We start from the raw sequence: 26,381 nt of genomic DNA on the forward strand, positions 1-26,381 counted from the left end.
TTTCTGCTAGTTCCCGGCACCATATTGGAATAGTAACCGCGCAGACATGATAGCGAGGCTACCGGTGACCCGTGGCTGAGCGTGAAGAGAGATTACAGTGAGGATTCGGCAATTAGCCCGTGTTTTTTCGCGTTTTTCGGAACATAAGCGAAAGTTTTGATTCTAATAATACTCCTTCGTCATCTTCTAAGATGAATGGAAAATATTGGGCCGCTTTTGGCTGTAAAAAAGGCGAGTAAACTTCTCAGGGGCTATCAGTAGTTTGCGTAACAAAACACAAGGAGATCCAGTGAAGAAATCGCATCCATGGTGTAATCTGATAAGACGCCAGCATGAGCATGGTGAAGACAATTTTCTTCGTCTTTAAAGCAATTTTTCTTTGTACTAATCATTACAAAAAAGGAAATATACACAGCTCTCCTGAGCAAGTCGTTGGGATCAGAAAGAAAGGTTTTTAACATGCAATGTTTACAGAACTTTTGTTTACTTGCTCTCAATCACTGAAGTTGATGTTTAATAATACTTTACATTACACAATGCCCAATTCTTGAAAGTTTTCAGTAAAATAGTTATCCCAAATCAGGAATTATTCTCAATTTTGCAGACTTCTTTTTTATTTTATTTCTGAGTGTGGCATTTTATTTTATATTGGTTAGAGCTGCTTTTAGGTGAAGTTATAAGCTTGGTTTAAATAAAGTTTTAATATTATCTCATAGGTAAAGAGAAATCCCAGCAACATAGATTGTGAAACATTCTAAAAGGAGTCTGCCAGTTGAAAGAAGCTCAGAAAATCATCTATTCAAGTCAAGAAATGGAAAATAACACAAGCAGAGGGCAATTTTTTAAGAATAAAAAATGTTTTCAGTTGAAATGACTGCATCAGCTACTAAGTTTTGAAATAAATCATTTGCAGTGTTGAATCAAGGTGTTTCAAAAAGCCATTTAACAGTTCCTGTTACTATAAAAAAAGTATTACCAACCCAAACAGTATGGTAAGGATTATTATTATGAGATGCACAAAATGTGGACCATGTATAACTGACAATAATGCTTGCAAGTCTAAAGTTATATTTACAAAAATTGCCCGAGGGAATGATAAAATCATTGCTATACTTTACATGTCCAGGGACAACTGTATTTGTTCTTTGTCCTTGCCTTATTCTGGCCTTAAAGGAATTTTATTGACTATTTTGGAGAGAAAAGGCTTGCTTTTTCAATTTTTTTTTAACACCACATTCTCAGACAAAACAAATTCCACCCCTACACATTGACCTGGTGTGGGAGACGCGGTGGCCAATGGTTAGCGCACTCAACTCCCAGTCGAACGGCCCGGGTTCGAGTCCTGGTGGGGGAGCTGCGTTGTGTTCTTGGCCAAGACACTTTACTCTCAGTGCCTCTCTCCACCCAGGTGTATAAATGGGTAACAGCGAATTTACTGCTGGCATTCCATCCAGGGGGGAGTAGACCTAGTCGCTTAATGCTACGGAAACCGGGATAAGCTCCAGCTGTATGAGCCACTTGGCTCGGACACAGACTTTACCTTACCTTTTACAGATTGACCTGGAGGTTACAACAAAAGAAATTCCTCTTCCCCATTGATGGTAGAGTTTCATATGGACACCGAACTACAGCTAATCTAGCAGAGTTCCATCCAGCTTCATGATGAAGATTTTATTTATTTTTATTTTCTTTACTGTCTTATTTAAACAACACATTCATCTTAAACATTACATAAATATTTTCAATACTACATGCAGGACCTTAAATTTTATAGCTCCCCATTTGAGATAATAAACATTCAGAAAGTGTTTAAAGTATTGACATACTTTCTGGTTTCAGTGTAAAAGATTTATGGGTGGTTAACCCTTTACTGTCAAAGAATGAACAGCCCCAAAACTTTACCAGGTCAATACATACACATGTACACAAAAGGAGATGTAACAGTAATTAAAATTTTTCCCTGAATTTGACCAAATTCTCTCATCTAGAGCTGATAGAAAAGTTGATTTTTAACCTCTTCTGGAGAAATAATACCAAAATGATGGGTTATCACTGATGGACGATTAAACTACCCTGACTGTAATGTGGTTGAGACCAAACTTTGCCTGAAATTCAACCAGTTTAAATTCAATGATGCATCATTCTCTTTGCAGATCAATCAGACTTTTCATCAGGTGATTTAATAGGGTGCAATAATACACCTGGTTAATGAGAAAAAAGTTTTCCCTTTTCTTTTGCATTTTTATTTCTTGAGTAGATGTTTCTCTGTGCCTTCTTTTAAATAGTGACTTCCTTGTGTGATAATTTCACAATCCATGTTTACTGGGATAGTTTTCACCTATGAGACAATATTGAAAACGGATTTAAACTAAGCTTACAACTTTACCTAAAAGCAACTCTTTATTATCAATAATCTATTTCTTTTAAATCTTATCAAAATACAATAAGCTTATATCAGACTCAAAATAAATACAGAAATAAAAAAAACCGTAGGCAAAATTGGGAATAATTTCTGAATTGAGATATATATTTAAATGGAGACTTGTCAACAGAAGGGCTTTCCTAGATATAAAATATTATCAAACAACTTCAGTGATTAGAAGCAAGTATAAAACAAAAGTTCTGTAAACATTGCATGTTAAAAACCTTTTTTCTGATCCGAACGACTTGCTCAGGAGAGCTGTGTATATTTCCTTTTTTGTAATGATTAGTACAAAGAAAAATTGCTTTAAAGACGAAGAAAATTGTCTTCACCATGCTCATGCTGGCGTCTTATCAGATTACACCATGGATGCGATTTCTTCACTGGATCTCCTTGTGTTTTGTTACGCAAACTACTGATAGCCCCTGAGAAGTTTACTCGCCTTTTTTACAGCCAAAAGCGGCCCAATATTTTCCATTCATCTTAGAAGATGACGAAGGAGTATTATTAGAATCAAAACTTTCGCTTATGTTCCGAAAAACGCGAAAAAACACGGGCTAATTGCCGAATCCTCACTGTAATCTCTCTTCACGCTCAGCCACGGGTCACCGGTAGCCTCGCTATCATGTCTGCGCGGTTACTATTCCAATATGGTGCCGGGAACTAGCAGAAAATTGAATGTGTCCGAAAATTCGAACTACTAGCAGAAAATTGAATGTGTCCGAAAATTCGAACTACTGGCAAAAAATACACCAGAAACGAAAAACGAATCGGAGATGCAAAGCATTGGAAAACAGTCTGAAATTGGAATAGTTCCCGAAAACTGGCACAACCTGAAAAATTCAAATGACTAGAAAGTTTAGAGTTACCGAAAATTTGATTAGGCGAAAATTTCTTAATTCTGACAGAAAATTGATACAACCAACATAAAATTCAAACACACAAGCAACTTATTGTAAAACAAAATGCAATAACAAGTAACATAATCCAAAGTTTAATTATGACGGTAATCACCCACCATATAGCAATACTCCTAGTCGCTTAATGCTACGGAAACCGGGATAAGCTCCGGCCTGTATGGGCCACTAGGCTCGAACCACACTTTACCTTTTAATTTGGCAGTCGAAACGTGGGCTCCATCGTAAAACAAAGGATAAGCGTTTACCTATTTGAACATACCGTTGTTGGGAATGGTAAACTAACACCCTGAACCTTTGAAGTCTCAGAACTATCCGTTCCAGCTGGATTTGGTGCAGACGGTCTTCGTCTTTTAAAGACTAGAGTTGACCATCACTTTTTTTCCGAAAGTCCAAAAATATGTGATTTATTATCCTTTTTATGGCTGGTAGCCACAGAACTGATAATAATTTAACTTATTACCTCTGCAGTTCTTCCCATTTCCGAAGTAGTTTCCTTGACAATGACATTTCCCTTCTTCGCATTTTGCCTTTGAATGACAATCCGTGTCCGTCGTGCAGTCGTGCAAAGGCGCTGATAGAAATCAAACAGACGAAAATTTTTATAAGATCGGTCAGATATCAACTTTTCACATTACAGAGCGAGACTGCAACACGACTTGAACGATAAAGTAGGGTTGCAGACGTAGACAGTGTTTTTGTCCTTCTGGGACTTGTCGGCGCGGCATATGTACAGCAAATATTTTAAAAGGTCATTCCACTGAAGTAGAACCGGCACTGAGATTTTTGTCAAACGTTTCTTGTTGATTGTTTATGTTATGTAAGTTACAGTTTAGAAGATAGAGGGTCCCATGTTCGTTTGCGAGCAACAGCTGACCACGATTATTGGCTATTCCGAAGTTGCGCAGGGCCTGCAGTAAGTTTCAAATTTTAAGCAAGATCAGGGTAGGATTCGTAATCTTTCCGAGTTTAATAATTCTAGGAGGAATAGAGACGAAGTTATGGACCTTGCAACGTGGTTTAAACTCCATGCAAAAGTCTCTTATTTTGAGAAAGAGTTCCCCAAAACCACATAAAAAACTCTTAATTTTTTTTTATCTCATAAAATTGACAAAAATTGCGATTTTTATCTAAGTTTCATTCAAATTGTAGGTCCATGCAGGATTTTACAGCTGTCACAAAACTGATAAAAAATTAGGAGTTTATGTTGCAAACGGTTGGCGTCTCGCAAAGTCTTTTTTACACGTAGATTTAACAGTACTGTCTGTGATTTATTTTTTCGCCCCTTATAAGATACCTTGTGGATGTTACATTATCAGCAGTATTGTTTGCGGTCCCAATTTTTTTTTACGTTTTACTTTTATATTATTTCCAGTTTCAACCAAACAAATGAAATAGCTTCCCACAAAATCTTTAATGGTCTTACCATTCAGGCATGCGTTCTCGCCCAATATAAGCTCTTGCCTGCACGCGCACATTTTCCTTGTGTCGCAAAATGAATAACTCTGCTTGCAGTCTTTGTCTTTTACGCACGACTCTACAAAAGAAGTGGACACGAGTGAGATAAAGGAAGAAAGAATAATACACACAATAGGTATGGTATTCAGTCAACTCTCTCTTAATTACGAACACCTTTATAAGATGTTTACCTTTTTAAGACGGACACCTGGGGTTGGTCATTTCCAAAAAAATATCCGATGATTTTAATATTCTTAAAAAAATGTTAAAAAAACATTAAGAACATTTATCGACCGCTGACTTTGCTTAAAAATTTCAATTTCTCCACCAAACAAGGTATAAAGAAGAAGAAAACACATTTCTTTTGTTCTCGTTCTTGATGATAATCGAGACTTTGAGGTTAAAATCATCGATATCCGAAACCCACAAAACGGGCTTCAGCAAACTGAAATTAGCCCAAATTTAAATTCGTGTCGCCAAGCGTATGTTTAACGAACGAATACAAGAATAACACCAGTATACCTTCACAGCGGTCAAACGCAAAAATGACGTCACCTCCGATTTACGCCACCTCGAACTTTTCTGAGAATTTGACTCGAAACTGTGCAAACTTTTGTAGGAAATTGTTGAAGAAACAGTGCGGTGAAAGAAAATTTCAAGCTGGGACACTCAGTGGAGATCAATTATCAGATTTTCCATCCAGCGACGGCGTTAACTTTTGGCTTTAAAGCGCAAGTTTTCGGAAAATTTAAGACTTTGTATGGAGAATATTGGCGGGAATTGCGCAGGAACTGCACACGCGCGAGGCGTTTAACCACTATGTGCAGTTTCACAGCGGTCAAACGCAAAAATTGACGTCACATCCGGTCTTTGCCACCTCAAACTTTTGACTCGAAAGTGGGCAAACTTTTGCAAGAAATTGTTAAAGAAATAGTACGGTTAAAGAACAGTTCAAGCTGGGACACTCAGTGAAGATGAATTATCAAATTTCCAATCCATAAGCGGCGTATATACCTTAACTTTCCAGGGACGGCGTTAACTTTTGGTTTTAAAGCAAAAGTTTACGGAAAATTTAAGACTTTGTATGGAAAATTTTGGCGGCAATTACACATGAACTGCGCACGCGCGCTGCGTTTGACCGCTGTGTGATGTGCAGTATACCATAGTACTTGACTCGAAAGTGGGCAAACTTTTGTAAGAAATTGTTAAAGAAATAGTACGGTGAAAGAACAGTTCAAGCTGGGACACTCAGTGGAGATGAATTATCGAATTTCCAATCCATAAGCGGCGTATAAACCTTATCTTTCAAGGGAGGGCATTAACTTTTGGCTTTAAAGCGAAAGTTTTCGAAAAAGTTAAGACTTTGTATGGAAAATGTTGGCGGGAATTACACATGAACTGCGCACACGCGCTGCGTTTGACCGCTGTGTAGTACTTGGTACTTCACAGCGGAGCAACAAAAGTGACTCTACAAGGAGAATTCTACTTTAACTGTACAAAATAACATTACTCACGTATACAGTCTCCATGATCATTTTCCCAAAAGCCTGCTTTACATACGCACTTCTTAATCGTGGGTTTTTTAGGATCGATCAAGCACTTAGCATGAGGGCCACATTTGAGTTCCTTCGGACAGTACTCTAGCTCTGAGAAAAAGAGACGTTCATTTGTTAGTTTGTTTCCTCCATAACTTGTTATAATAATAATAATAATAATAATAATAATAATAATAATAATAATAATAATAATAATAATAAACATTTTTATAGCGCCTATCCAGGCCTGCTCTAGGCGCTTTACAAATCTATAAAAATTCGTTAAAATTAGCTGAATAAATCTTAAAAATTAAAAATGTGCATTAAAAGTAATAAAAAGTAAAAATCGCTTAAAGTAATAAGTTTTTTTTAAAAGATAAGTTTTGAGTTTTGATTTTAAAGAACTTAAATTGTCACATGAGCGGATAAAAAGAGCATGAAATCAATTATTCCCCGAAGTGGAGGTAATATTTGCCGAGCCGCGAATTCGAAGCGTCGAGGAAATATCCACCACATTCACCAACACTGAGGTGAATAATTGTTTTAGTATATACCGCACTGGGGTGAATAACTAGCCGACCAAAATATTACTTTCCGTAACCAAAGCGGCACGGGAAGCCATTTTGTTCATCTTCAGCTGCTTGGAGTGAACCAATTAGAGGCGCGCGAAAAGCACTATTAACGTGTGTTATATTACTACATGTAACATCAAATACGTTTAAAGGAATTTGTAATTGCCATGGTTACAAACCACATTGGCGATTCTAGGCTATTGGACTACGAGAAAAAAAACGAAAAACGAACTTGCGATATATAAATTGTTCTTCTTTCTTACTTGTGCAGACTGCTCCGTTCCCAACCCACGGTCCTGCACAGTGACACTTTCCTCTAGCACACTTTCCCATATCATGCCAACAATTGCGATTATAACCGTCACATGTCCTTGGTTTAACTGGAAGTGAAAAAAAAAACAAAGGAAAATATTATACAAAACTTCTTATTCGGTTAGGTTTGTTAACTTGTATTTGGTGAACACTTTTCGAGAGCAATTGCAGCAAAGCAAAGCATTTAAAACCAGCTTCAATAACGGAAACAAGAGAAAGCGACATTTTTTTGTAGCGGCACATACCACCGACAGTGAATAATGATCAGTGATAATCAATTTTTTTTTCTCTGTGTAGCCGTTGACAGTTTCTTTTGTCCTTCACTTTTGTAAGCTTGAACAGCGAACGACTCAAACTCGTTGAACTGATCGTTTTCGAACATTTAGCCCTCCCGAATTCAGGTAAGGAATGTCAACGTACATACATTTTAGTAATGATCTGTCCTCCTTTCTTTATTTTTTCACCAAATGGTCTCGCTCGAAAACAGACGCGTTTACACGAAAGAGAAAATTGCGTATAGACCCGTAAAAAAATTGGTCCGGACATCACCACTTGCATTTGTACACGGCAGAGAAATTTGGGAAGGATCCGTGACAAAAACGGTCCTTACCCAACCACTAAGATAGATAGATAGTTTATTGTTTGTTTATTGTTTGTTGCTCTTTTTATTGTTTGTTGCTCTATTGTTTATTGATTATTATTGCAGAGAAACAGTCAAATGATTTGACTGTCTCTCTACAAAAGTGGTCAGGTCCGAACAAATGTTTTGACGGGTCCGTACCCAATTCTCTCAGTTGTATAGACGCACCTTAACATTTAAGCTCCTTTGTCGTGCAATTCGACGCATTTTGTCGCGCCGAAGTTGGATCACGCTTCGAACAGATTGAAACTCTTATCGATGAGATGAATTCGCTAGAAAATCGTCGCTTGCTAAGACGAGCGTAAGCTGACGGCGATTTCATGGCTATTTTACCGCCACCATCGATATCGCAGAATTTTCGAACGCGCGCCCTTCGATTTCGTACAACTTTTTTTTGTTTATAAGAGAAAGCGCGCGCTACGGCTAGGAATAAAACGCGTGAGATTTAAATTTAAAACGATGCGCGCGTGGACTTACAACGGTCCAAATTTTCGTTTTATATCAATGAGGTTTTTTGACATCAAAAAGTAAGCCTTGCATTTGCGCGTTGACTCTACCGCAAGTTTAAAAGAGCAACACAAAACCATTAATATAAATGTCTCGACCAGTATATGGTCACCCGGGCGCGACGATATAAAAGATTTAAATGAGAGCGCGCGCGCGACATACGACCAATTCAAGTTTGAATGATCAATATAGTACTCGCGCGCACTAACAGTTAACGGCTTATACAGATCAAAACAAAGTTGTCTCGAAACGTTTACAAATTGTTAAAAATTTTATAGCTCGGAGAAATATGGGCTAAAAATACATGAAGTGCTTTAAACTAAGCCAGCGCGTACAGCATCGTTTACAATTTCATCGGTTTTTTCTTCTTTTTTCACTTTTAATGTTCCGCGCACGGGCTAAGAATGGAAAGTAAAAAAAAAAAAAGATCGTTGCTCTATTGAAAAACTCATGTTAAAACTAACCCTTCTCAAAGTTATTCGTAAAATTCGCCTTATTAAAGTCGGAAAGTTGGCTAACCTGAATTTCTCTTATTTGGCTTAATGTGCCTTGAAACTAGCATTTTACACGGAGCACTAAAAGAAACGACTTGAATTAACGCTAAGAAAAAATGCATGATTACAAATCTTACCATATTTGGCGTAGATTCCGACAATACAGAAACTGATCACCAGCAAAATGAGAACGTTTCTTGTTGAAGGTCTCATTTTAGGGAACGTTGGCTCTTCAATGAGCGCCTATGTATGTGTCTCCATTGCTGCACAGACAAAACTGTGAAAAGAACGTAATTACCTTGACCTCAGCGACTGTTGACGTTAGCAAATTAGAATGCCCGCCTCAGGCTCCACGCTTCTCTATTTTTAATATTTATTTATTACAATTTATGGCTTAAGAAAACAAAGGCCAAAGGATGAAATGCAAAAGAGTCACCTAAGGTACTAAGATAAAAATACAAATGAAAATGAGATTATAATAGTAATAAATAAGTAAACAAGAAAAACATTCTAAGATTATGCTGATCCATAAAAAAAAACTTTAGAATAGAAGAGGCAAGCGTGACCGAGTGGTTTGGGGCGTTGGTATTGTAATCCGGAGGTCCCCGGTTCAAGACCTGTACTGGCCACTAGCTGGATTTGTTTCTCGATTGTCCCGAGTTCAAATACTCGACCACGCTTTGTATGTAGCCAACTGGTTTGCCTCCTGCCAGTTGGGATTTTTAACCTTGTTATGTTCATTTAAAAATATTTGTTTCCTCTGTTTCAGTGGCATGCCTGTAAACTAGCTGTCTCGTAGAGATATGAAGCTAAGTGCATGACCACTATAAACACCATTTATTTGTTTTTATTTTTTATAGAAGAAGATGTAACTAGGGGACGAAATTCAAAGAAATTTAAATAGAGGAATTTAAGGTAGTAGTCCTTAAAATAATATAAGGAAAGGGAAGGAAGTACACTGGCCACATCCTTTCAGCTTAAATTCAAAGTTCTTCTATCCACCAGACAACAACGAGAGGAAAAACTGTCCAAAACAAAACATCATAGCAAGCAGCAAAATGTAATTTCTGACGTTTGAATGAATGAAATAGCCAGAAATTACTATTCTGACGGCACGATTGAGAGGTTCGCGGGTTGTTATGGGATGTCTAGGTATATAAACGTTTTTCGCGGGAGATTTAGGTCATTCTACGTCGTCAGTCCTCGTCTTCGCTTGCTTTTCTTTTTTCTTTAAAGTGTTGTTTGTTCAGCTTTTGTAACTAGCCGTATTGAAAAATGCTCTAGATTATTTAGTGCCCTTTCCTCGGGGTCTCGTGCTGCTGCGTTAGATGAGGAATACGTTTCCACTTATTTTTGGCCACTTCTAAAGGATGGTTTTTAGTGGTTTTTCGCATCTGGCGTAGCACACACCTTAATACTCTTCCAACGAACTGTTGTTTTTTGCTAGATTCAAGATTGTAATCAGGATGCATTTTGCATCATTTGACTGTATTAGGATACATTTTGCATCATTTGACTGTATTAGGATACATTTTGCATCATTTGACTGTATTAGGATACATTTTCAGCATTTTGCATCAGATGAGTGACTAACGCATACTCAATAAACTCTTCACATTGAATGTCTCGTGTTAGTGTAGTCAGAATCAAAGTTGATTCATCCTTGCGGATTGCGCCACAAGTCTCCAGTGGCTCAGTGTTCGGATCATGTGTCCAGTGTTTAAGGCCTGTTTACACGGGCAATTTTTTTTCGTGCAACTGAACGCAATTTTTGTCGCGCCGAAGTTGCAGTCACGTTTCGAACGGGTAGGAAACTTCTGCGATACACCCTCTGCTAATTGGGAAAACTTAAATTAACATCAACCTACAATATATAAATTAAGAAACGGATAAAATGCTAAAAACTATTGACTAATCATAATTTCATTCACCAATCTGAAATTGGGAATGATTTATATATCTTATTTAATCGCGTAACTTACGTCAAAAATAAAACGTATGTTCAATGTATTACCCTTTCGAACAAGCGGTGTCGCTAAAGGGGTAGAGAACGCATGTGATTCGACTAGCCTTCAGAAGAAGACCTACTAAGAAGAAGGCCTATACTAAGGGAAATTGCGGGCCATAAGTTTTCTTTTAGGATTTCACCCTGGGGGTATCGTGGAAAAGACACCAAGCACCCCTGCTTTGCAATCCTGGTACTTCATTTTGTTTTTATAATAACTACTACTTCATATTCGGTGGGGCAGGGAGGCAGGGGGGGGGGTGGTGGTAGACCCTCCAAACGAATTTGGGGTTGGGGCTTGTTCGATCCACCCCCCCCCCCCCCTTCACGTTTTGTAGTGGGACACGTCGTGACCCTTACGTAACGTAGCATTACGTAGTCGCGTAACCGGTCGAAACCGGTTATCAGAGAGCACATGTAGTCGAGCAGTCATCCATGTTGTCGAATCTAGTACGTTCGCGATCGTTAAATAAAGGCCTTTGTTTTAGTGTGAACAACGACTCTTCCGTCTACAAAGTGGTGGAAAACCCGAGGCTCAATTGCCAGCACTATCGAAGAACTCAAGAGTCGTTTCCGGTTTAAGCGAAGTTGTCAAGGGACTTGTTGGCGCAATCAAGCCGTTCACACTGCCAAACCACTGCGGCCGCTGCTTCACAAGCTCACCCGCCTGAACATCAAGCTATTTCTTCTCCAACCTTGCGCCTACCGACGCTCCAGTTACCTACTTTCCGTCAAGATACGAAAGTACAAGATGACATCGGCGATTTCCTAGATCGTTTTCAAGAGCAAACGTCTCAGTTTCCTGTCACTGTACGTCTATCGCTGCCGAACAACAGTGCATCGGCGAGTGGCCACGTTATGTTGTCGTTTTGCCGTGGTACAGAGGGTGAGAAACCGCCGGAGGAAATATTATCCGCAAGTTTACGAAAAGAATTCCAAGAACCTACCGACTCCAAATGCCGCCGTTTGGCTTCTGAATTGAGCAAGCAAGATCCCCAGAATCTGTCGACGAATTCGCTTTCAAGTACAAGAATATCCTCACCAACCGAAACTGGGCGAGAGTCTCCACAAATCCTGTCCAACTTATGTTACTTCGCAGTTTATCTCCAGCTACAACCGCATATCGCCGTCCTTTAATTCTCCAAGCCCAGAACGTAGCAGAGCTCGAAAAAGCCATCGACGCCGCTCGACGAATCGAACATTCCTCATCACTTCTGCGAATGAATCGCCTACGCCTTCGACAGTATTCCAGGAAACCCCACAGCGTCTGCCTTAGTCAGCACCGAGCAATTCAAAACAATCTGCCATCTCAGCAACAACGATCCTGTTGGATTTGCGGTCACACCCAACACTCGGCTCGAGACTGTCCTCAGCGACCAGCCAAGAAGAATAAGAAACCTCCAGAAATATGCCGCAACTTTAACAGGCTTCTTTCGCGAATTGAGCAAGCAAACAACATGTTAGCTGGAAGACTTCATAAATGTTCTCAGTGTCACAAATGGGGAGTAAGCTCTTCGCCACAAGAACTGCCAACCCAATCTCTAGGCGGAATCCCACCCTCGAACGAACCCTCGGATAGTGAATTTCCTCCTTCCAGTTCCACTCAAGAACAGGTCATATTTGCTTACCCGCTGTTGCCAACCCTGGGGGTACACTCAAAGAGCGCCATATCCTCTGGACTCCTGTTGTCTCCGCTGGAAAGAAACTTCCCTACCTCTGGACAGTGCTGCTCCGTGTCTCTTGTAAGTCGTTCCCATGCTGATCATGTTGCCTAAATGTCCACAGTTGAAGTATCAGTCACGAAAAACCAGTTGCTGTCTGTGCTGACGCAAAGTCTCAGCTGCACGCCATTGGCACAATGGAAATTCCAATACAGTGGAACAATGGCAAAGAAACCACATTTCAGATGTTAGTTGTTCCTGGTCTTTCCTGGCCCATTCTTTTCGGAGAAAACCACTTGCACTCTACACAGGCCTTAGTGGATCACGCTGCCCCAAGCATCCACTTTCGACATCCCAGCATGTCCTTCAAAATCACCTGTTCTCTCCAGAATCCTCTCACAGAAGCATCGCCCAAGGCAACCCCAGCTGGTGTCACCTGTTTACTCACAGGAGCTCCATTTCCAGGCCACAACTGACTCAAACTAATCGTGTCTGAACTTTGTCTCTGTTTACCTACGCTTGGTACTCACTCATGGCACTCTCCCACTCAGATTAGGTTCACGGTCAAGAAATCAGCCCGGTGAATATGTCATACTAAGTGCTGCCAGATCACCCGCCGCCAGACGACACAACTCACCTGAACTACGGAACAGCTGTCCCTGACCCAGTCTCTGATACAACCACCCCAAGCGAACAACAGATACCAAGAATTACGGACAGTGCCAAAAGATGAAGACAAACGTTATGAAGATGCAGCAGAAAACACGCAACACTAGCAGACAGGAGTGGGGAGAGCCATAGTCAGCCCCAGTCCACCAGAAGAAAGCGTTAGTCCTGAGCAGTTGTGAGAGAAGTATGATGATAGCGGAGCGAGTATCACCTCCCCCAGGAGGCCCGTAGGAGGGAGTGGGCCCGGACCGAGAAACTGTATGTTGGTGTGACGCGATGATTGGCCGCAGATGAAAGTGGGATATGGGATCGTGGACATGCGGGGCACATGAAGTGAGACATTGAAGGTCGCCCGAGAAGGAAGGACGCTACACAAGATAGGTGAGCATAGATTATTGAGATTGATGATATGTATATGTTGAGTCGGGAGGAGGTGAAGAGTAGTGGGCGGCCCGCGTATTAGAAGGAGAGTGCTGCCGGTGCGAGGAGGGACAAGGAGTGGAGAATGAGTGTAGATAGAAGTAGTAGAACGAGATGGATTGTGAAGAGAGAGAAGCACCTACCAGGGAAGGAGAGAGTTAACATGACAGCATATGTCCCATGCAGTGTGACTAAGAGATTTTGGCGAACGCCAAAAGATGGTGATGAGTGCTACAACAGGCGTGTGTATGATTCATAAGTGAGTGAAAGGATGAGTATAGGACATGTTGTCAGATTACCAGTTACCGCCCCGTATGGCTCTACGGAGGGACGATGTTGATTATCCCCCCTCTTAGTGACTTTTTTGTACCTCAGAGTGTTTGACCTGCACTCTCCCGTTGGAGAGCAAGAAGAAAAAGGCGCCCCCCGTTGCAGGATCCCGGAGAGCTAGCCGTGAAGGTATGATGACCTTTTTTTTGTATGTTGGTCGTAAGATTAAGTTACGGAAAAGAAAGATAAATGAAAGTAAAGCGTTGAGGAGACCAGAATGCCACCGTGAAGAAATGTGTTGCTGTAAAAAGTCGATAGGAAATATTTGAGTAGTAGTTTAAGAGAAGAAGATTAACCGAAGTCTAAGGATTTAATTTTGTGGCGGACAATGATGTGTCAGGAAAGAATTTTCGGGGTTTTGTTAGTTAAACTCAAAAAAGGGGGGATAGTGGGACAGTGTGACGCGGTCGTAGTCGCGTAACCGGTGAAACCGGTACAGAGAGAATGTAGGAGAGTACATTTCAATAGTACGTTCGCGATCGTTATAAGGCTTTGTTTTGTGTGAACAACGACTCTTCCGTCTACAGTTTTAGTGCCGAAAATATCGTGAGCGCAGCATAAAATTAGTTTGACAAGATATTCCGTCTCGTGAGTAAGTCATTGGAAGTCTTCGGGAAACTTCGTTTATCTACGGAAAAGTTCAAAAAAAATAATTTGAAACATTCGTATGGCCTACTTATGGCCATATGGCCTACATTCGTATGGCCTACGGAGCCTCTTAAATAGCTGTCGTTCGTCTGGTTTATAAAGCAGTTTCTTTTGTTTCCCGTTTACATATGAAGCGAGAAATTATAGAAATTGTAAGGTATAGCTTCAGAGTAGCTCCACGATCCTTCCCCCAGTGCGGGTCAACTTTTAGTCTGCAATAACATCCGGTTTTTTCCGTTCGTGTAATCACATGTGTGGTAATGAAGTGTTATATTTCGCATACATTATGTAAATTAGCTTGCCGACCAATCAGCGCTCCTGTCCGGATTCTGGACAGATTTACGTCATCAGTATGGAATTTCTGGCCGTGAATCGCAGACGTCTCTCTTCGCGTTTCGCGAGGCGGCTGTATTCGCAGGCTAATAGCTGTCAGTATGTCCTATATTTTCAGCCCAACTATTTTTCCTTAATTGCTGAAAACTGTCCAATTTGTGATTAAATTTGAATAGTTTCAATAAGGACTTACAGTTATGATTCCCAGTCATTCCCATAGACCTCAGCTTCCGGGTCACGTGATCTGAAATGGGTAAACAAAACATTCAAGATGAAGAAACGTCCCTAAAGTATCTTTAATTGCTATTGCAATGTACTTAACAGGTTGTGGACAAAAAAAAAAATGGGGAAAAAGGATACAAATGCTTTACAGAAAATTACATACACGATGTTTTTGTGATAGAAGACAGTCATGGATCGTGTTTCGTTAAGGCCCGGTGTTTCCGGAGCCAAAAGAAAAGCGAAGATCCCCACACAGTAAGTTTTAAATTGAAAAGTGACAAGAGAAGAGGAGGAACTGTTACGGAAGCAAAACTTTCTTTATTTTGTAAAGCTGGGTAAGTTCTTACAACCACGCTAGACAAGTGAATACATGATGATACAAGGTACTCTGTCTTGTTGTGCAATGTTGTGCTTTGTTTTACTATTTTTGTTTTTGTTATGTTTGCCTAGCTATTAAAAGACCTAACCATATCCTATTAAGCTTATGTGGAAGATATTGTAACGAAACGGAGTCTTGCACGAGCGGTTTGTATGCACGAGCATATAGTGGCAGTTATCACGAAGAGGTACGCGTAGTGGACTCGTGTACAACAGTATAAAAGAGAGACTTACGTTTTCCCGTGTGTGTGTGTGAGTGATACTCAGAGTGCAGTTGTCTGTACACGCAGTACAATAAAAGTAATTGTGGAGGAAGACGATAGTTACAATATTATGAGTGGTGCTTTCAATTATATATTTAATCCAAAAATCACTACCTTATTAACTAGCAACTGCCTTGAATTCCATGATTGGCTACCGACAGAAAAACCTGTTTGTGTTATGTGGTCTATTCAAAGTTGAAAATTTACATAGTATGTAAATAACATGTAAAGACACTGTAAAGGATGATTTACATAGTTTTTACCCTTTTACATGTTCTTCTCAAAACATGTCAAAAACATGTAAATATTGGAAGTAAAACATGTAAAATCACAGAACATCATGTAAATTTCCCGAACGAAAGACCACGGACCATGTAAATAACATGTCAATTTATCCGATCAACACTGTAAAAAGCATGTAAAAACATTTATACCTGATGCTTATAAATAGACTGAACATGTAAAAACCATGGAAATTGACAAAGGGGGCCTGTTTGGAAACATGTAAAAACCATGTAAATTGACAAAGGGGGCCTGTTTGGAAACATGTAAAACCCATGGAAATTGACAAAGGGGGCCTGTTTGGAAACATGTAAAAACCATGTAAATTGACAAAGGGGGCCTGTTTGGAAACATGTAAATTGACAAAGGGGGCCTGATTGAAACATGTAAATACCCTGGAAATCGACAAAGGGGGCCTGTTTAGAAACATGTAAATACCCTGGAAATCGACAAAGGGGGCCTGTTTGGAAACATGTAAATTGACAAAGGGGGCCTGATTGAAACATGTAAATACCCTGGAAATCGACAAAGGGGGCCTGTTTGGAAACATGTAAATTGACAAAGGGGGCCTGATTGAAACATGTAAATACCCTGGAAATCGACAAAGGGGGCCTGTTTGAAACATGTAAAAAACATGGAAATTGACAAAGGAGGCCTGTTTGAAACATGTAAAAAGCATAGAAATTGACAAAGGGGGCCTGTTTGAAAAATGTAAAAAACATGGAAATTGACAAAGGGGACCTGCCTAGCCCCTGTAATTAAAATGAAGAACAGAATGCCTGGCACTGTTTTCTTTTATTCGTCTAGAACCTTTTCTTGATACTACCCTAACTACATTCATTTTCAGTACGTCAGTGCATATATTTTTCCAGTTAATAATAACACATACAAATGATTTTATACCCCATAAGTAATAAAGTTCGTCTGCATGTATCTTGCAATAAAGCATGTATATATAGCTTGGAATATTCTTTATAAATATAATAAAAATTAGCATTTCATTCAGAATAAAATGATTTAGATCGTATAGTTTTGTATAGTTTTTTCAGTTCAAATAAAGCAGTTTTACTAGGTCAAAAATTGCTGATACCAATTATTTCAACTTCACATAATCATTATGAAAAACAATAAAGATTAAGATAATTAAGATTATGCATGATTAATTGATAGAACTGTCTAATAACATATCAGTGACTTCATTAGTAATAATACTACTCCTCTATTGCAAAGGCCTACTTTGATCCTGCATGTTGCACTGGTGTTTGCTTTTCTCTTAAAAAGCCAATCTCTTTTGCTTGGCATGTGCCCCGATTTATCCTATGTTCCTCTAGTGAAGTGTCTTCATGCACTCAATATTAAGTGAATTATGCAATAGGTTAGCATATGTATGAAAATGTACCATATCATGAAAGACATGTATTGTAGGATGAAAATGAGCCTTTAAAAGTTATACTATGGGTAAGATATTGATCACTTTTATTAATAGGCGTAAATGGTCTTTTTGAATAACCGCATAAAATATACTTTACAGTAACTGAAGGGTTGGAAATGAAACCATGGTATTTCAGGATTAAATTTTTGTTGAATGTTTTTCTTTTGCTTCAATTCATGTAATGTTTGGCACATGATTTTGCTTTCAGCCCTTCAGTTACTACCACAACCCTTCCATATCATAAAACTATGAAATCAAACGAATAATAAACATTGCAGAACAGCCAAGTTCACACTAGCCTGAGAGTAGGCTCACCTTAGAGCACGCACGAGAACGACATTTACGTGGCAAAGCCGCGAGTGAACCTGCATCAACCTCTGCTAATTTTTCACTCCCACCCCGAAAACCGCAGGAATACTGACAAGCCAATTTAATTTCAAAGAAAGTAGAAGTTTGACAGGAATGTTGACAAGATATGACATTCATTGAGATATGAAATTTACTGGTGCCTCTTCACCAGTCTCCTCCCCACCATATTGCCGTGCCCGCCAGTCGTGAGTGCCCCAAAGTATATTTCGTGCCCCAAGGTGAGCCTTCCCGCAGGGTAAGTTCAAACACCATTCATTGCTAAGCTATGTTAAAATTGTCCCAAAAAAATGCCTTGAATTTAAATTGTACAAAAGCTGATTTTCATCTTTGCTCGGTCGCTCTCGTTGTACATTTACAAGACCTTATTTTTAACTTTTCCTACCTACAGAGTGGGCGCTTATTCGAGGTGGGCGCTTATAATTATTTCGAGGTTGGGCGCTTAATCGAATAAACACTTAATTGTAAAAGTACAGACCTAAGACTGACACTGATGTAGAATAATTCTTCACCTTTAACAGTGGTTATTTGGCAAATGGTTTGGGTTCCAACCCTTCAACTACTATCATAGCACTACAATTGATAAAAAAGCTATGGCATCAAATAACCATAGTAGAACCTCTTGAATAATGATTTCGAACACTGACCAGCCTAGGTTCACTTAACACATTTATCACTGTAATTGTCAGGCTTTGTTAACATGGTCCTATTTAAAAACTGCCATGAATTCAAATAATTTGTACAAAAGTAGAACAAAACTTATGGAATAAATTTCCACCAGAAAACCACACGACACGTACATGTATGTACACCAACTGAACATTCAGCAAGATGCTTCATTGTGATGGTACAGACTTGATACTGACCCCGAGGTGAAACGATTTTACACCTTAACCACCTCTGGTTATTGCCACCTTTTTTAGTACTTGTTTGTACAAGACTTCATCAGTGAAAGTGGTAGAGCCTTCTTTAACCTAACAACAAATTATAAAGAATCATTAGGAATGACATTCTGGTTAGATCAATGTTGTGGTTAAAAAATTTTCAAACCAATTTTTACTTTTCACTGTCTCATTTCTTAATATTATCTGAAACAAAAGAAAATTACCGTATTTATTCGTTTAAGCGCCCTGGGCGCTTATTAAATTTTTGGACCTTGAGACTGAGCGCTTATTCGAGGTGGGCGCTTATTCGAGGTGGGCGCTTATTAAATTTTTACCATTTTCATCAAGTAGTAAATTTATTTTGCAACAAAAATATAGATAATAATAATACAAGAAGATGTATCAAAGCAGAATTTCAACTGTTCGTTGAAAGTTTCTATAAAATGCTAAGAAAACTCGGTCTTCGGGGAAGTCTTCTTAGTACTACTTAGTCAATCAATAGTCCTCTTGTGCACTTCAGTTTTTTCTAGGAGGTAGGGGTGGGCGTTTATTCGAGGCTGGGCGCTTATTAACTTTTCATACCTTCAAGGTGGGCGCTTATTCGAGGTGGGCGCTTATTCGAGGTTGGGCGCTTAATCGAATAAATACGGTAAATCAAAACCGGTTTGAAAAATTAAAGCCAACAAAGAGTTGAACCACAACATCACCACTTCTGAACCTGCACATTAGGGACTTCAAGATAACTGGGAGGGCTGACCTTGAGAACAGCTGACTGGAAGTATTTTTTTACATGCAGACATTGCTCCATGTACATTGCCATCCAGTTGTTATCAAGGACGCGAGAAGTAGAGTTTTGCAGTCCACTGGTTGCACTCAAATATAAACTTTACACAAGAAAAAAAGACCTTATGGTATCACAAAATTCATAAAAATATGCACATGTACAATTGAACATGTAATTTTTAAGCACTCTACAATGCACATTTGGACATGTAGGAATTTGTACTAGACCAGCTGTAAATGTACATGTAGCAAATTTCCTACAAAGTTGATTGCATGGTAAGCTATACTCATGACCACTGGACCACAGTGGCCAGCTGCCAACTGTCAGAATGTTTAAAGTACACTTTATGTTACCATTACCACTATTAATTATTTTAAGGCTAACCATAAACATGCTAACCAGAGTTTTAAAATTTAGGGCCACACAAAGTGCTGTTAAGGCCAACTGGAGTGCTATTTAGGCTACATTGTAAGTGCAATGCTATTAAGGCTAACAATAGTGCTACATGTACAGTGTAACCCCGATATAACGATATGCCAAGGGGGCAGTAAAATTATATCGTTATATCAAGGAATCGTTATATCAGGGTGCTGTCCTATACATTTTATTTTTGCCGGGACATAACATATTCATTGTTATATCGGGAATATTGAAGATCGTTATATCGGGGTTCCACTGTATTGAGGTTAACCAGGTTGTTATTTCGGCTAACCTCAGTCCTATTTGGGCTTACTGCAGTGCTATTCGACTTACAGAAAAAAGCCTTTAACTGCAGGTCATTAAGTCTACGTTGGATTTAAAACTTTGATTAGCTGCTAGTCATTGAGACATAAATTGAGGCTTGTACTTACATGCCACTCTTGCTATCAACCCTTTCATCTGAAAATAATAACACATCCAAACAATTCAATGTCATTTGCTGACTCAATTAGAAAGTCACTTCAGTACTCCCGACGTAACCAATTGAACATTCCATATTCAAACCCCATCGAACACCAATGGTTGATTGGGTAAGGTAATTGCACATAACCGTACTAAAATTAAAATTTGGTCCATCCAACAAAATGGAATGTTTGATTACGAACTCTTGCTTGTTTGTATATTATGCAGACATTTTGTATGGTGCACTACTGCCTACATGTATGTTTTGTTGTTGTTGTTTTTTTATTTATTTATTATTTTGTTTTTACTACTGCCTATGTTGCGGTGAATGAAATGGTGCAAGTTCTGTTTAAGTAGATAAAAATGTTCTGTTTGAGTCTTATGGTGACTACAAGGCAGAAACCATTTCCTTCCCACCACTATAAAAAAGTAAACAAAAGTGCATATATCAGTATTTAACTGTTGTTTCGTTCTCTTATACAAAATATGTATAAACAAACATTGACACTCGGTTTAATTAGTCCTGCATGTTTTACTTATCAAGAGATGGATTCCCTCAAAGTCGAATCACATTGAGTTTGGTTGTGTTAGGTTGTGTATGATTGGTTCCCCGGGGTATCCAATCCAACAAAATCGAACCAAAAATCAATCAAACCCAATCGAACACAAATCGTTCGACTGGGTTTGGTAATCGAACAAAATCAAACATCTATTTTGCTGTGAGTCCGATTTTCGAACCAATCGAACATAATCAAACACAGTCAAACGCAATCGGGTTTGATCTAGTCCTGAATCTTTCTCTTGATAAGTAAATCACGCAGGACTAATCAAAATCAACTTTTATTGAATGGAATAAATATAAAAACGTCCAAATATCGAACTGAATGTCAATGTTTAGTAAAATATATTTGGTAGAAGAGAACAGAAGGACGGTAAAATAACTGAAATGCACTATTGTTTACATTTCTACATGTATATTAGAAGGAAGGATATGGTTTCTGCCCTGCAGTTTTTACCGTTACACTCAAACAGAAGTTGCACCATTTCATTCACTGCAACACAGGCAATCAGTGTGTTCAATATGTGAAGAATCATTATAGGGAGCCAAAACGCTGCCGCCATCAGTCTGTCTTAGCCCTCGAGGGCGGCCAAAAGCGACGTTGACAGGAGAAGAGCAATTTCCAGCATAACAATTACATTGGAGGAAGTGCTTACTATAAACATGGATGACAAAAATAATAAGTGAACAAGTAAAATAATTTTTTTCTTAAGATCAAAATCATCGTAATAAGCAAAAAACTTGCATGCAAAATTGACTTCAGTTTCGGACGAGAACGTTGTTTGACTGCCCCAGCTGTGGCTCTTGAAATCAATCGATATGTACGCAGTATAAATCAATATATACGCAGTATAAACAAACAGGAGTTCGGTAATAGAACTTTCGATTGAGTTCGATTGACCAAATTTTATTGTGAGTTTGATTATGTACGATTACCGAACCCAATCGAACAATTGGTGTTCGATTGAGTTCGATTACCGAACATTCGATTGGATACCCAGGGAATAATCGAACTCACAGCAAAATAGACGTTCGATTTTTTTCGACTAACAAAACCAATCGAATGAGTTTGATATGCCAGGAGTACTATATAGATAAGATTGATAAATACTGCTAAATACTTTTGGTGATAATTTTAAAGCTGTTTTAGTTTGCTTTATAATTTGCCAGTTGAAAACCTCACTGAGTTTAAACTGTTGCAAATCGGCAAAATAATAATTACTATACATACAATAACATGAATAAATAAGCCTTGCACTCTTAAATTATATAAGCTTATATTTTAAATAAAACATGTTGAACAGTCCTGTGTTGACATCTCTATATGCACACGCAACTATTCAATCTATTCTAACAATAACTTCATGTTTAAGAAGTGCTGAATTATACGTATGAAGTGCAAAAACAAACACAAAATTCTACATTTTGAACTTCTATTAAAATATTAAAACCAATCTTACCTAGAACTGAGCTACATAGAGGAAATCCACCAAAACATGATTTGAACGGTCATATATAAGCTTACCTTGGAAAGAAACTTGGCTAAAACAGGCGTATTGATTGGAGATCCGGTGAAAGAAGGCTCCATGCAGCTAATTTGGAAGTTATAAGGTCTTAAAGAGAGGAAAATTGCCCTTTTTGCCCCCGCAGGGTTTTGGCCCAGAGGCCAAAACCCGAGGAGGCACCCTAGGAGTCCCCGCGTGTATACATACAAGGACAAAGAATATTTGTTGAAAAAGTAAGAAATGTGTTTGTAATGGGCGAAGCGTTCTCGATTTGACGAAACTAGGCGCGCACGGTCGTGACGGGTAATGTTTTAGCAAGCGCGCACGGTGGTGTCGGGAACTTGCAACCACGAGGTCGCGTTTCGTCACCTTCGAGCTTCGCCATCTTCTAGCAGCATTTCGTTTTCCGGTTTTGGCTTACGCGTGTTCACAGATATGTTCGAGCAGTTTCTCTGCTTTGGTTGTGTTAAGTGATATTTGAAGCAGTTGTTTATAGTAATATCATAGTAATACGTCGAAAGATTTCGAGCAATTAGTTTCGTGTTCTTGGCTACGTGTACGTGTGTTCCAAGAGCTGGTTCGAGTGCTTTCGGATGTTTGCTGTATCGTATACATCTTTCAACGAGTAATAAACAAAAGCATGAACTTTGTCATGTAATACAAGGTAATTCGTTTCGCTAACAAACTGTCAGATTATTTGATCCAAAGAGTGAGTTGAATAAGGTTAAAAATTGTTTTCTCGAATCTTTGAATGTGCCATATTTTGTTACTCGTGGAATTTTTGGGCTTTTTGGCCTGGAAATTATTGTAAGTTATTTTGAATGTTATAAGCCCGGGAATATAAAGCTTGCGTGTTGTCACCACGAATAATGTGTTATGTGTTATTTCCGCTAGGAGTTAGTTCCGCGCGCTAGGTGATATATTCGACTTGAACTTGTGAATATTATTTTGAATGTTATAAGCCCGAGAATATAAAGCTTGCGTGTTGTCACCACGAATAATGTACATGTGTTATGCGTTATTTCCGCTAGGAGTTAGTTCCGCGCGCTAGGTGATATATTCGACTTGAACTTGTGAATATTTTTAGGACGCAATGGAGTGTCACACAACAAGAAATTCTGCAGCAAACAATGTCGGTATTGACGTACATTGCACAGTAAAAAAAGAAGTCTAATTGTGTAGTCCATCGGCATCAATAATTAAAAAAGACAAAAAGACTCCACTAAACTTAGAATGATGTAAAACAAATTATAAAAAGGCGGGGGCAGCTTTATAGTGAGAACTATTACTAGTTAGCGAGATAAAAGGCCTCTCAAGACCCTCTCAATGATCGATCTTCGAACCGTTGAACCGAGCGCCAAAAAGTACCAGAGAGGACGCCGGGATTAATTTTCGTTCGCGCCAGTGCTTCTCGGCCTTACCTCTCGACCAGGTCAAACACGGCAAACGACCAATTTTACCGCCGTTCGCGTGCAAAATTTCCTTGTCTATAATAAAAAGAAAACCAAAACGCATGTCTCGAAAAATATATACCGTATTTATTCGATTAAGCGCCCTGGGCGCTTATTAAATTTTTGGACCTAGAGGGTGGGCGCTTATTCGAGGTGGGCGCTTATTCGAGGTTGGGCGCTTATTAAATTTTCACCATTTTTTAGCAAGAAGAACGTTTATTTTTCAAGAAAACAATGTACAATAATTAAACGTGAAGGTGTACCAAAGCTGAATTTTAAATGTTCATTGAAAGTTTCAGTAAAAAAAATCAAAATTCTCTGTCTTCGGGATAGTCTCTCAGTAGTACTTAGTCAATTTTAATTTCAACTTCAACAATAATCAAAATTCCTCTTGTGCCCTCATTTTCGGAGGGTGGGGGTGGGCGCTTATTCGAGGCTGGGCGCTTATTAACTTTCCCTACCTACAGGGTGGGCGCTTATTAACTTTTCCTACCTACAGGGTGGGCGCTTATTAACTTTCCCTCCCTCGAGGTGGGCGCTTATTTGAGGTTGGGCGCTTAATCGAATAAATACGGTAAGCCAAACTGTTGGACGCTAGCGTTTTCCCCCCACTGCTCCAGATTGTTTAAAATATTGTTAGACGAAGTCATAGTCGCCTTCGTTTTCTGCATCAAAAGGTTTTTATTTATAATCTGTTTACTTTTTGACATTAGTAAAAGATTTGTAACTAAGAGCTTTTGTAATGAGTTATGTTAAAACTGATATCAGTCGCTTAATTTCGTCTTGCGCTTCGTTCATCTAGATAATTAGTAAATAATAAAAACCCATTCAGGCGGTTGCATATTGGAGGATAATGCCCTTGGCTGAAAAAATGAACAGTTGACTAAGCTTCAAAGGCAACTGTGAAATTTTGAGGATAATCTTTCAGGCAAGGAGTATTATCCTCCAGCAAGCCGGAAGGGGAAATATTTATTTTATACTTTCGTAAATCCCTCCGATTTCTTCTTCGTCCTTTGATTTCGTACCACGTGATGCGTTCTGTCTAACTAATGAATGCACGCGAAAGTTATATGGTGGGTTACAACATGAATTAAAAGCTCATGTTCACATGTTTTCAAACAGCCCCCTTTTTCAATTTCCAGGGTATTTACATGTTTCCAAGCAGGCCCCCTTTGTCGATTTCCAGGGTATTTATATGTTTCCAAACAGGCCCCCTTTGTCAATTTCCATGTTTTTTACATGTTTCCAAACAGGCCCCCTTTGTCGATTTCCAGGGTATTTACATGTTTCCAAACAGGCCCCCTTTGTCAATTTCCATGTTTTTTACAAGTTTCCAAACAGGCCCCCTTTGTTAATTTCCATGGTTTTTACATGTTTCCAACCAGGCCCCCTTTGTCAATTTCCATGGTTTTTACATGTTTTCAAACAGGCCCCCTTTGTCAATTTCCATGGTTTTTACATGTTTCCGAACGGCGCCCCTTTGTCAATTTTCCATGTTCTTTACATGATTTAGTAAAGAAATTTACATGTTTTTTACAAAGAAAGAAACTGTAAAAGTGGTTAATACATTGGACTTGTTTTTTACATGTTCTTACAATTAGCGTTGTAATAAAGGACCATGTAAATCACTTTTTACAATACATTTACATGATCCGTTGAAGACTGTAAATTTCATGTAAATTTTGTTTTACAAAACTCCAACATGTAAATTTTAATTTACAAAGAATGTAAATAAGATTTACATTTTGTAAATTGTAATTTACATGTGCATGTAAATTTTCAACTTTTCCAGTGGGCTGTACAGTAAAAACCCGCGAGTAAGAACCTATTGTTTTTCAGATTAGCCTAAACAGGTTCTTACAAAAATGGTTATTAACACAAAGTTAGGCTAATAAGGTTCTTAAAAGGTTCTTAATTTCTGAGGAAAAATTTTCGTTTAATAGAGATTTTAGTGGTATTCGGCCTTTTTCTTAATAAGACTTCTAGGTTACGTATCTCCAAAGATGATCCATAATGTTGACTTATTATATTTTTCCCAAAAGTAAACATATTTAATCAATTTTAGAAAATAAGAACCTGTTTTCAAATTTTAGGCTAAAGAGGTTCTTATAAAAATGGTATCTAATTTTGCAAATTTTAGCCTAACAGGTTCTTAAATGTTAGGTTCCTACTCGTGGGGTTTTACTATATAAGACGAGGGCGACATCTTTTCTCAAAGATCATCAGTACCAGCACCTAATTAGTATTGCCATTATTCATGGTTGGATGCTAGTCCCTAATTGTAGGTATAACTTAATATATATCTCCCATTGTCTTTTTTCAAAATGCCCCAAACATTTTTCTGTGCCTGGTTATGCTTCTGGGTGGAGACAACTGAGGCACTGTGAACACTAAGTGAGGTATACTGCTGTTAGAGTTTAACTGGGTGTGAATTTATCCCCACAGCTCCT

General features: G+C 38.7%; 3 long non-coding RNA genes across 3 annotated transcripts; 1 reads left to right on the top strand and 2 right to left on the bottom strand.

The window, feature by feature from the left end:
• Window positions 1–32: 32 nt before the first annotated feature.
• On the top strand, window positions 33–920 carry LOC144657664 (uncharacterized). Its single transcript, XR_013571594.1, has 2 exons — window positions 33–341; window positions 717–920. It is a non-coding gene; the product is annotated as an uncharacterized LOC144657664 (long non-coding RNA).
• A 736-nt stretch (window positions 921–1,656) lies between these two features.
• LOC144657665 (uncharacterized) lies at window positions 1,657–3,063 on the bottom strand. The gene is made up of 2 exons (XR_013571595.1): window positions 2,755–3,063; window positions 1,657–2,338 (listed from the first exon to the last, which is right to left on the bottom strand). It is a non-coding gene; the product is annotated as an uncharacterized LOC144657665 (long non-coding RNA).
• Window positions 3,064–18,306: 15,243 nt separating this feature from the next.
• LOC144657723 (uncharacterized) lies at window positions 18,307–22,615 on the bottom strand. The gene is made up of 3 exons (XR_013571609.1): window positions 22,501–22,615; window positions 20,386–20,413; window positions 18,307–18,840 (listed from the first exon to the last, which is right to left on the bottom strand). It is a non-coding gene; the product is annotated as an uncharacterized LOC144657723 (long non-coding RNA).
• Window positions 22,616–26,381: the final 3,766 nt, after the last annotated feature.

This window comes from Oculina patagonica, chromosome 6 (assembly GCF_052425735.1).
Source record: "Oculina patagonica isolate OP01 chromosome 6, crgOcupat, whole genome shotgun sequence".
Taxonomy (NCBI): Eukaryota; Metazoa; Cnidaria; class Anthozoa; order Scleractinia; family Oculinidae; genus Oculina; species Oculina patagonica.